Source organism: Narcine bancroftii, chromosome 5 (assembly GCF_036971445.1).
Source record: "Narcine bancroftii isolate sNarBan1 chromosome 5, sNarBan1.hap1, whole genome shotgun sequence".
In the NCBI taxonomy this organism is placed as follows: Eukaryota; Metazoa; Chordata; class Chondrichthyes; order Torpediniformes; family Narcinidae; genus Narcine; species Narcine bancroftii.
The window spans coordinates 34,692,048-34,705,323 of record NC_091473.1 but is presented as its reverse complement, the minus strand read 5'-3'; the positions used below and the strand labels follow the sequence as shown (position 1 = coordinate 34,705,323).

Here is a 13,276-nt window from a genome sequence, read left to right as displayed (position 1 = left end):
TATTTCTGCTTTGGTGCAGCACTTAATTGAAATAACCTCCTCAAGGTACCAAAATATAATATATGCCACATTTTAAAAAGAGCGACAGCACTACCAGAGATGCTGCTCTGCTGCTTGTGTGGACCCTGGAGAGTGGGAGCAGAGACACAGCACTGCTCTGCAGGATCGGTCCTGATGCCAACAAGATTTAAACGGCCTGTTAAAGGAACCAAGAGTACTATTTTAAAATCCTGCAATCAAGGATGTCTATGGTCAATATGGTGGTGCCTATACTGGGCAGCATATCATGAGGGGACAAGATTTAGGGGAGCAGTGGACCAGTACAGAGTATCTGAAATGGGAAGCACACCACTCTGCTGGAAAGGAGAAGCATGGGAGATGACCCTATAGGACGGTGACTACAGCAAGGGCTCAGCGGCTGAAGGACCAACACATGATGCAGGCTGTTGGTAACTTGCAGCCGAGGGACTTATACAGGAGGTGGAATGATGGGGATTTGTACTCGCAGGACCTACACAAGCTGCAAGCTGCTGGAGACAGGTTCCTGGGAACCAAGTATCGGAACTGGGATTCGAAAGAGTGCTGAAGCCAAGAATGGGCTCCCAAAGGGCCTTGGACACTGAAGGCTTCCTAATCATATTGGAGGTTTGGACCATCAACTGTTTGAACAGGAGTCTGTGCGGCTGCAGGAGCACTAGAGGCGAATCCACAGACACTCATTGCCTATGAAGGGACTCCCATGTGTTTCTCATTCTCTTATTGTTAGGGCACCAGGCACTGCTCATGGTGACTCTGTTTTTGCCTTCTGGCAGAATATCATGTATATTACACTTTTATGTATTATTTCACAACAAGGAACCTTGAAATTGAAATTTTCCAAAGTATCTTTTTTAGACACACACTAAATAGAAAAGCCCAGCGGCAAGATTTATAATGGTATTTTGATGCCACTTTTGTACTATTTTCTCTCTGATTAAGTTTCATTGATGTCAATTCTTTGTATATAATAGCAATATTGAAACAATCGGTTTCACCATGGAAATTCAGCTCTTCTTTTATAAAAGATTGATGGGCACATCAAACTATCCCCAAATCTGCTGGCCTCTTGCCTGCTGGCCGGACCTCCTCCCCAGGTGCCAGCTCAAAGGGCAAAGATGTGAAACATTGGTTATGTATCTTTGCTTCCCATGGACATTGAGGGACCTGTTGAGTTCCTCCACCATTTCTGTGTATTACTACAACAGAGCTCCACCTGTGTGCTTGACTATCTGGTTAGACATTGTAGACCACTGCAGAATTAACCATTTGTTTTCATGTTATCTATAGCTAATATCTATCAAGGGTTTGCCACGCCAATCATAATAACTGGAACATGTGTCTTCAAATCCATGAAGTGTAACCTCTTTAGTCTCTTTGAAAATCTAGTGAGTTCACTGTCCAGCTGCCCTGCTTTATGATTATGTGTATTTTGAAGTGACAAAGAGTCCCGATTAGGATTTAAGCTCTGCCACAGAGAGTGCTGAAGACAAGAAAGGCTCCCAAAGTGATTCAGGCACTGAAGGCTTCCTGATTGTATTAGATGTTTAGACCTGGAGTTTGGGCTGCCAATGGTTAGAACAGGAGACTGTGCAGCTGCAAAAGTACTGGAGGCAAAACTATGGACATTTAATGCCTCCGATTAGAAATCTTGCCCCTGGACTTTGAAGAATCTGATGGTTAGGATTGTTTGGAACATTATGCACTCCCTCCACTGTTTATGCAAGCCCTCCTGTTTCTTCCATACTGGGTGCGAAACACATTCCCAGATGCTTTTTCTCCATTTTAAGCAATCATGTGCAGCAGTGATTCCTGAATCATTGAGGATGTAATAACTTTTCAAAACATACAAGAATTTGTAGGTATATTGGGTGTAATTGGGTGGCTCGGGCTCGTGGGTCAGAGTTCCTGTTACTGTACTGTAGGTCCAATTTAAACAAGTTTAATTTCTTTTTAAATAAAATGATGAAATACTCTCAGCTTACCTGGATGAGTGCAACCCCAGTAGCATTCAAACTTTTCAACACCATATGGGAGAAAACAACCTACTTAACAGACACTCCTCCCAGCAGACCTAAAATTCATTCCTTCCAACCATGGTCCACTATATCAGTGGAGTGCGCCATCTACCTGCGTTGCAGGTATTCTTCTTGCCTATTCAAACAGCATCTCCCATATTATAATTTCTACCACAAAGTAGGATAGGGCAGTAAACATTTTCAAACACCACCACCTACACGTATTCACACCATCCTGCTTTGATAACATCTCACCATTGCTTCACTGCCACATTATTGTCCTGGAACTCCTTCCGTAACGACATTGGGAGAGGTATACGTTCACCAGAAGATGGTAACTCACCAGCATGCCATCAAAGGAAGAGGCCTCATTCACAAAACTGTCATCCTCAAAAATGAACCAATATTTTTAAAAATTTGTATGTTTTATTAATTTCCTGACTCCATTGAAATTTTACCAGCTTGAAATTGAAACTCACCAGGTAGTGTTAGAACCAAAATTGATAGGGTAATAAAATACCCTCAGGGTCAAGTTACTGGACTAGGATCCACAGACCCAGACATTTGATTTGTACGCTTGATTTTGAATCTATGAACACAGTTTGTTAACTTAAATTCACATAATTAAACATAAAATGAAAGGTTGTTACCACTAAGATATTTCTGTGTGTCTGTTTGACTCTGAAACAGTACTCAGCCCAGCAAATGAAACTGTTTTTCCAATGGCAAATGTTAAAAGAGAGGAAATTGCATGTTTTTTTAATATATATACATATTATATATCTATATATATCTATATATATATATAGATATATATATATATATATATATTGAGCAGGTTATCGAATCTTGTGTTGTATTGATTGGAATTTGGTATGGTTAACCAAGAAAACAATTGTATTGATGGCCTTTTAAAGTGGGATAATCTAATTTACGGAGCATGAGATTAAAAGAAAAATAAATTAAAAAGCAAGAAGATAGTTTTTATCTCAAAGTATTTATAAGTGAGTGAATCTCTTTGGTGCTGCAGTCACTTTTGTTATGTCTGGAGCCAAATAGACCCCATAAACAGGAAATAAAGAACACAAAAGTGATTGGAACACAAAAATGTTGGACAAATAACTGGAAATGTTGACTTAGAATGCAGAATGGAGATTGAGAATCTGGTTGGGTGCCAGAACAACAATCTTGCTCTCAATGTCACCAAGTCCAAGGAGCTTATTGTGGATTTTAAGAAGAAGACACTGAGGGAGCATAGACCTATCTGCATTGATGGGAAGGAGATGGAGAGAGTTGGAACCTTCAAGTTCCTGGGAGTCCATAGTTCTGAGAAGGTATGGCATGTCGTCGAATACTTTTATCAAACTTCTACAGGTGCACTGTGGAAAGTATACCGACTGGTATCAGAGCCTAGCTTGTTAATTCAACCGCCCAGAAACACAGAAGTTTTCAAGAGCTAGCAAACAGAGCACATCCATCACAACCTTTGACCTCCCATCCATTACTGATGTCACTAAAGGGGTGGGGGGGGGGTCAGAGGGGGTGACATCAAAATGACTGTCTATAAAATTTTTGTGCAGTGTTTCAGCAGAAATTGATTACATTTTATAAAAATTCCCTGAGTTCGTTATAACAACAAAAACATTTTTCATAAGCCCATCAATATACCTACTCCATGCTAATTTACTTTTTGAACCTTCTTATGCGCTGCAGTCAGAGCACTCTCCACCACCTCCCCCCACTCAGCGCTGCCGCCAATCCCTCTCCCCCCACTCCCCCTTCACTTAGAGCTGCTGCTGGCACCCCAGACATACAAGAAACACATACCTGTTTCTTCTTTGCTTGGTACATTCAGTCCATGGGGGTGGTGACATCATGAGTTACTGCACCGCATAACATCAGCCCTAGTGATGCCACTGCCATCCATCGCAGCTTTTGACCTTGCATCCAGGTACGCTGCCTTGAGAATGCAGCCAACATCATAAAAGCATCCCATCACCCTGGTCACAGCCTTTTCCCACTGCTACCTTCAAGCAGAAGCCTGAAGTCCAGCACCTCTAGCTTCAAGAACAGCTTCTTTCCAACAGGCTCTTGAACTCCCATTATACTCCTCTGTCACTATAAAAAGATGATCTGCACCATTACAAAGTCAGTTTTTTGCACTAGGATAACTATGAATATTTATCGTTCATTTATTTTTGTACTTGTGGCCTCTTTTTAATTTAGTTCAGTATACTTTGTGATTTTTTTTGTGTTTGCAGTTAATTTTACAAAGTACCTGTTCAGGTGTAGCAAGAAAGAACTTCAGTGCATAAGTACATTGTACATTTACATTTAAGGAAAGACTGGATAATTACATGGAGGGGAGAGGATTGGAGGGGTATGGACCAGGTGCTGGTCAGTGGGACGAGGAGGGTGGGGATTTGTTCCGGCATGGATTAGTACGGCCAAACTGACCTGTTCTGTGCTGTATATGGTTATATGGTTATAATGTATTTGACAATAAACTCATCATCATTAATCATCAGCTGGGTAAACAAGCATCTGTGTACTATGTTCAGAATATAATCAGTCCCAGGTGACATAAGCCCTGACTTAGGAATTGTGGATTTTCTGAAACATTTCTGATTTGGAGCTAATCAGTGCAGTGGGAGCCTGACCCTGCAGCTGGAACTCATGGCTTGAGTCACTGTGCCAGCAGTTTAGGGGACTCGAAAGGGATGGATTTGGAGGCTTCCAGGAGATTGCAGATGGTTTTTTGGGGTCAAGTCGGTCATCTCCCCAGGCATTTGGGAGACTGGTGGGATAGATAAGGAAGGATTTGGTCACAAACCATTCTCAGGAGTGGGGAGAGCTTGCTTGATATTTATTAATAAGATTCTATCTAATATTTCAAACTATCTCTCACACTCCATATCTATTGAAAGCCAAGACACTCACTGAGAATATTTGTAGCTCTAAAACATTGTCTTGGATCTCAATGCCATCATGATTGCTGCTTCTCCACATTATCAGGTCTTTTTTTCTCCACCTGCCTAATAGTAAAGCCCATTTCCAAATTTGAACTAGAGTCTGATGTGAGGCATTCGACTAATATAGCCAGTCCAATGTAGCTGACCAAGAGGAATTAGGACATCAGCTCTAGGAAGGTTGGCCTGGCAGAGGATGCTAGTGTTGATTTGCTCTTCCTTCCACTGTGCCAGTGGCACCTAGTCACACTAACCTGGATTCAATAGCAGAAGGTTGTGGAGGTTTGTTATGACATTAGAAACCCTGGCAAATTTCTACAGAGGTGTGGTGGAAGGTGTGCTGACCGGGCTGCTCTGCATTCTGGGATGAAAACACCAATACCCCTGAGTGCAAAATCCTTGAAATGTTAGTGGACACAGCCCAGGACATCACAGGCAAAACCCTCCCCACTACAAGGAACGCTGTCATCGGAGACCCACACCACCCAGCACATGCTCTCTTCTCATTGCTGCCATTAGGAAAGAGGTCTGGATGCCACAAGACTAGCACCACCAGGTTCAGGAACAGCTGCTACCCCTCCACCATCAGACTGTTCAACAACAACGTCAGTCAGAGACTCATTTAAGGACTCTTACTTGTGCACTTTATTGATTCTCTTTTTGTTCTCTCAGTATTGCAGTTTGTTTACATTTGTTACTGTTTACATGTTTACACAGTGTACAGTTTAATTTTTGCACTACCAGTTAGTGGTTATTCTGTCGCACCCACAAGAAAAAGGAATCTCAGGGTTATATGTGAAAATCTGAAATCTGAAAATGAAATATGGCTATCTTGTCAATGAAAAATTGGCACACAACAATTTCAAGTCTTATCTCCCACATATTTTTCAAACAGGAAGAGTCATTCAACATGAATGAGTTCTTCATAATCTGCATAACTCACAGACCTTCATGTAGATCATTCATCAGGTTGGACACTTGCATTTACCCAGCAGGCAAGATTGGTGAAGACTGAGGCAGCATTAGAAAGTCTATGTCATATGTTATAGATCCAAGCTTGGCCCAAGCCCAACCATACCCTCGTGGAAATAACCACTTAAGGAAATGATTTGATGAGTTTATGCTTCTATTGAGCTCATAACAATGTTATGCATTTTCAGCATTTTCCCATTTTTGTCTGCTGCCATGACCTTCCAATGTGTTTGATGATGGAGGTGAATATGGATAGTTGGTTATTTCTAGGACATCTTAGTCCACAGGCAATGGTGAGAACAAGAAGAGAAAGGAGGAAAACATGAATGACATTCTCTGGCATCTCCGCTTCCTTGTTCCAATCTCTTTGAATCCTGCATTGATGAGAGAATCCCTGAATAGCACTGTGAGCAGCTGGAGAAGCAATGCAGTCAGCAATCTCCTCCTCCTCTTTTTTACAACCAGGTACCACAGTATTAAATGCTATCATTCTTTCACGATTGGCAAATGTGGACTGATGAACGGATAGCATTCACAAAGGAAAATGAATCTCAGTGTTGTGTGATGTTATGTATGTACCCCAACAATAAATCTGAACTTTGAACTTTAAACAGTCTCTCCGATTCATTGTTGTAAGAAACTTTCTAACATTTCTACCTTACAGAAGTGAAATTCAGTCATTTATATCAATTTTTTTTTTTCTCTTCTGAGTTATGCCTTCTACAAATATTATCACCAATATCACCTATCACTTATTTTGATTTACTTATAAATCCCAAATGTACCTGGTCATTATTGTGTACATCACAATGCTGGACCAAACACAATTTCTTGAGTTAGACTGACCAGGCTGACAAATCATTTAACTGGAATACTAATGTGAATTACCTTGCACTCTTTATCTCTATTATATGGCACTGCAAATTTACAATCAATCACATGATAAGTTCCTGATTAGCTGCATAGATTGTGCTCTCCTTGTTGGCTAGACCCCAGTCAGATTGCATATTTGCACTGGTGTACAATAGAGATATAACTGCAAGACGACTGACCACCTTTTCTCTTGCTATTTTGCAAAGTAAGCCAAGTCTGCTCGGATCCGATGTAAACCATTTGGTCTTTAGATCAGTCAACCACTGCAGTCTACATCCCTCGTGTATTGTCAATCAGCCTCCAACTGCAGCAGGTTCCACTTCAACACATTTGACAGTCCTCTTGATAAAGCAGAGAACAGTTCAATTCAAAGTCTATGTCTGGTAGTTTTGTACAGCTGGACTCTTCCCCGTGAGTTTTTCAAAAACATATGGACAACAGCAGGATAATTCCACAGTAATGAAATACCAATACTTTTTCTCCATGGAAACTGGCAACCCAAGGATTCCATTAGTGGCACATATCCCCTAAATCTCTTGAGATGACTGGATGGCCTGAAAGCTTCATGTTGCATTAATTTCACTTCAACAAATGCTGATAACGGTGTTATTTGATGGTGACTGTACCAGTGAGTGAACCTGCAGTGGCAGTGAAGACAAGAACTAAGGTGGGGTAGGTGTTGACAAAGAGCTTGGGTTGAACTACTTGAACTATTAACAGTTACAGTTAAGACTAGAGAAAATATTTCAGCAGAAAACCCCACATGAACAAAATAGGACAGAATCTTGAAATCTTGAAACACTTGAAATAAAATGAAGCAGTACACAAAAGTGCTAGAGAAACTCAGCATGGCCCACAAAATCCATAGGGAGTAAAAGGCAAAGTCAGTCTCTTGCTGAAAGGTCGACTGCTTTTTATTTCCTATGGATGCTACGTGACCTTCTGAGTTTACCCAGCACTTTTGTGTACTGCACTAGATCCCAGCATCTGCAGATTTTCCTGTTTACCACCAAAGATAAAGGAGCAATGTTAGGGAGAAAGTATCACAAAAATCCATGAGCAGTGCATGAATGAGAACTGACAAGTTTTCCCAACTGCTGAGTGAGATTGGCTCCCTGACGATATAGATCTACCCACTTTCCTTACATCTGATTTAACAATGACACGTTCTGACCCTCTCAATTATCAATTACTTTTCACATTTCCAAATATATTTTAGGGAAAAAAATTAAAGGATTATAAACAACAACTTCCCTTTGTATAAATTTCGCACACTTATCAATTGACACATTAAGCTATTTTTACAAATTTAGAATGAATGGTATTCACTGATGTAATTGGTATGATGCACACTTTTTTTTCACCTCAAAAGTAAGCTATGGACCTCTGCCAATTAGCTGAGATAGTTTCAATATTCTTCAGCCCAAGGAGAGCTGTGGGATACCTCAGGCCCTGATACTCTGCAGGAAGCTAGCAATGCTCACGGAGTTTGAGAAAACTAGCATAAATGGAGCAGAAAATCCCATCAGTTATGCTGAATGGCTCAGGTTGTGGAGGTTCTTTCTTTAGGAGTCAAAGTTAATAAATTTCTCCCAACTTGAAATGGAGGAGGGGAGGGGAAGAACAAATCAAAACATCTAAAACAAAATCAAGAAGTGCCCTCCTCATGACTTATGGCAACCTTGAAAATGAGCATAAATAGAATTACGTTCATGATTTCAATTATTTTGTGAATGCATCATATCTATTCCAGTAAGAGCTGGGATGTTTACCTTTCTAACTATAAGAATTTCACAATTCAACAGCTTATAAAGATTAAAACACACATATTGATTTTTTTAAAAATTGTCATTGTGTAAGCTTTGTTTCACTCAAGCATTTTTATATACTGGTCTGATTGCCACACACAAGAGAAAAAAAACTAACCTTAGTAATTTTACAAATTCATTTATCATTCTTTGATGAGCATATAATGTTGTTTTGATCAGTATCTTTTGTTAATTAGGTTATTTATAAGTCCTTTCAATCATTGCATAAAATCATGACTCAGATATGCATATGTTTGGTAACTTGATCAAAATATCTCACAAGAGAAAATACAAATGTTCAAATGAATGTCCAAATTTCCTCATTCCTTTATCCAAATGATATGAAATTATTAAGAGAATGTTAATTATTTTACATTATGTTAGTGTTGATTGCTCATTCTTAATATCTCTCCTTCCACTTTATTCATACAATTTATCTAAAATACTATTCCACCTTCAATAAATGGCTTACTTTAGTTTCCTGCTCAGAATTCAACCCTGTTCTGAAACTTAATGATCAGTTTTAATCAATTGTCACGATTGTGGTAGTGCTCAAACAAGTCACTTCACCTTGGATGTTTCTTCTGTGTTGTGTATTGGCCTATGTGTTGTGTGGTTTTATGTTAAAAAGTGACAGTTTGCCTTAGAGAGCCAAGCTAAAGGCGGACTGCTGAGAGAGTGGGAGACAGACTGAGCATATGCAGAAAATAAAAATTTCTGGACAGATGATAAACCACCACTGGGTGGTGGAGTAGAAGGTGGCCCAGAGCATGAGTCATGGTCTGGAGAACAGTTTAGAATGTTGAGATTTCAAAAAGGATGAACATTTCGAAGGCAGCCAGAAGGATCCAGACCAAGCCATTATTCCTCTCTCTGCAAGGAACACAAGACAACTTTGAATTTTGTGCTCTCTCTCTCTCTCTCTCTCTCAGAGATCTTTTGGCTTCAGTTTCCAAACAAATTGAATTTTGTTTATGATCTTTGCTTCAGTTGAGATTGAAGTTTTTGTGAGTCTTGTGTGTTTTGTGTCTAAGTTTTTATGTGGGGTGGTTGGAAATATAACTTAGACTTTATTTACGTATGTTATATTTAGACTGGGGAATTTATTTGTTTTACACTGTTATAGAAATTTGCATAGTAACCAGTGGGCATTGTTATAAAAGGGGGGGATTTTGAATTAAAGTTTGAAGGTGAATTTTTGTTAATGAAGTAATTGTTCATCTTTACCCCTGTGTGATATGCCTTTTTTGTGGTTGCTGGTTTGATCTTGTAACACATTATTTACTACTGTTATTTGATCAGTATGGTGCTGGAGATTTTCAAGTGAATGATCCATTGTGATTCAGCTGCCTATTCTCAATCATCAGAAAAGTGCTGAAAACAATATTATCAAACTATACGTACAATAACAGATAGTCAGTTTGCATTAGATATAATTGTAGCCTTGTGGACAATTCCTGAGAAGTAAGTTTACCTGACCTTGACATCAAGGGAGCATGGAATTAAGGAGTCAGTAAAAATGACGTCAATAGAAATCTAGGAGAAATCTTGTTGCAAGTCAGTCATCTTGATCCTAGGATCTCACTACAGGAATTTCACAAGGCAGTGTCTTTGGACTGATTGTCATCATCTACTCATCAGTGGTCTAAAAAATGACGTCAATAAATTGAACATGCAGCAACTCATTTCATTTGCAATTGCTCAAATAATTATGTATTCCATGACAGCAGCCAACAAGCATGGGATAACATTCAGATTTGGGATGAAAGACAGCAAATACCATTGGTGATACACAATTAGTTAACAAAGACTGACTGCCTCAGCAATAGCCTTGGACACATAGGAACATCTCAATATGCAAGTTCTCCTCAATGTCATCCACTATCCTCACTTAGAAGCTGTCATGTTCAGGAATAGGTTCATCAGGTTCCAAGAGAATCAAGGTTGGAGATATGTTACCAACTAACAATGGTCTTTATTTAAAGGGGAATTCACAAAAGTTCACAGATTAACCCCAAATAATACACATTGGGTGCAAGTAGATCGCTGCTAAACATTCTGAATTCTTGATTGGAATGTAAATGTTAAGCACACAATACCCATCCATCCACAGGCACACCACACCAAAGATCAGTGTTAATTACAGCTAACAAGTATATCAAATGAACCTGGATCATCCAGGACAGACCCATTGCATTTGGGTTATATTTGGATTATATCACTCCAATTTCAGGCTCGCTGGAGAGGTCACATGACTCTCAACAATCCACACTGCAGAAACAGATTATTGTCCCCTCATCATTTCAAGGTTTCTTATATAAAGCACACAAGTGCTGCAATGTTTCAAATTCTCATTCTCAAGGAGAACTAGAGGTAGACATTATATGCTGTCCTCATCAGTTGTGTTCTACAAAACACATGGAAATAAATTATAGTTCTTCCTTTATTTCATAACTCCATCGGAATGAACTGACAACAAAAGATAATGTGGTTCTCTCTGGAAGCAGAGCCAGTCTCCTGGACCAAAATGACAAGAATTTTAGGTCTTCTCTCTGAGAAAACTAATACATGGCATTTGAAGTTTCTGGAATTCAGGAAAGTGAACAAGTAAATAAACAAATAAAAAAGCAGCAAATGGCAGGAATCCAGGAGAATGATACCAATAGACATTGCATTGCAGAAGAAACTGATGCTTGTATTATAAACAGGATTAATCCTCATCCATGCTTCAGGAGAATTTACACATCCAATTATGAAAAAGTTAAGCTTGCAATGAATGCCTACCACCTCATTTCATGAGCAGACATTTAACAGAAGTAAATCTGGCATCTTTAGAGGATCTGAGCTGCACATTTTTTTTTTTTTGTTTTCACTTATAATGAAACAGATTTAGAGGTTTGGAGTGTATCATAATCTTTTGACTTCCTCCAAATGTATGAATTTTGGTTTGAAAAAAAAACTATTATTTAGATTTCTATTATTTCCAGCAATTCAACAATGAAGCCTAGGAATTAAACATCTGAGTAACTTTAACCTTGAAGACTGGTGGGTACTAAAACAACTTATGTTGTAAACATGACTTGTAATATTTCACTTGGATCGCACAAACATCATCCCTGAGTGAAAATCCAGTGTAATTGAAAATAAGCAGTTACCATTAAACAGCACAAGTTTAAAGCATTGCAGGGTAAGGAAGAAATCATTGTTTATATGCATGCTCTTTCAAAATATTCTGATAAAAAAGAAACAAGAAAGATATTACAGATTAATTTGGAAAAGAAGAATACATCAAACATTGGGGAGAACCAATATATCCTTCACCTTGACTTTAGCAGAAGCCATTAAGTATTGATAATGAATTCTGAAGAGCTTCCTTGGAAGAAGATACTATTCGCCTAACTAATTCTGTTTACAATTCCAATGTGTGACAGAGTATATAGATATGTTTTTTGGGAGATAAATTGGGAAAGGTTTGTTAGAGTAGATCACATACAAACACTTCAAAACAAATCTTATTTGAAATATTGGAGCCCTGCTAATGGTAGACATATCGGCTTCTCACACCTTTTGCAAGAGCTTTGAAGAATACTCAAGAAGATTCACTAACGGATTGTTGTTTACCAAAGGCAACAGATGAATGAGAATGCTGGAGCTGATGCTGTCTGGAAGGAGAGCTTGCTGTTGTAAGAGTGTCATGTGGTTTTGCAAGCAGAGAGAGTCAAACAGGCTTTTTTCTCTGATAGAGAGAGAGAGAGAGAGACATAGAGATCACTTGTATAGCATCACAGCCAGCAAGAGCAGCTGGAACTGGAACAGGACAAGCTGGCAAGAATCCCCAGTTTTGAAGATGGCCTAGTCAAAGGCCTTGAGGTTCATGCAAGAGGAGAGAACTGGCTGTCCAATATTTCAATTGGAATAAAAGAAACATGAAGGAAATCTGTGGTAACCTGAAAGAAAGAGGTTATCATCTGGAGAACCCTGAAGAGGCAAGTTTTGTCAGCAAGTGGCTGCTTAAAAAGGAATAACAAATCTCTCTCTGAAAACTGGCAAGAATCTTCCTGAGCGGTAACCATTTACCGTTCGAGTACCAAAGCCTGGTGAACTTTATAAATGTTAAATTATGTGCACAGTATAAGAATTGCCTGCAACCATTGAACTTGGAGGAATGAGAAGTGAGATTGGACTGTGAACCAAGGAACTTTTTTGAACTTACACACATATTACAGACACATGCACTTAGAATTAGAAGAGGGTTGTTAATAGTGATAAGTTAAACTTTGATTCTATTTTCATGTTTAAAGATAATTAAAAGCAACTTTTGTTTAAGTAACCATTTGTCTTGGTGAATATCTATTGCTGCTGGGTTTTGGAGTCCTTTGGGCTCATAAGAAATGAAAATATCTGTAAGGCGAAGAGCCAGGCAGATTTTGAAAAGCAAAATTATATTAAAGTTAGTAATTAAGATTCTACTTTTGTTCACTTCGAGATCATTAAAAGTTCAGCTAAGTAGAAGCTAATTTGGCTTTTGGAGCACTAATTAGTTTCTAAGCGTGGAAATTATATAACAAAGGAGGCAACTGTTAATTTTATGAACATTTTC

At 38.9% G+C, this 13,276-nt stretch overlaps 1 long non-coding RNA gene across 2 annotated transcripts in view; it reads right to left on the bottom strand.

Moving 5' to 3' along the window:
* Positions 1-3,975, bottom strand: part of LOC138762659 (uncharacterized) — a 94,182-nt gene extending 90,207 nt beyond the window's left edge. For both annotated transcript variants that reach the window (XR_011357027.1, XR_011357028.1), the window contains exon 1: positions 3,882-3,975. This is a non-coding gene — a long non-coding RNA (uncharacterized lncRNA). The remainder of the gene's footprint in view (positions 1-3,881) is intronic.
* Between the last annotated feature and the right edge of the window lie 9,301 nt (positions 3,976-13,276).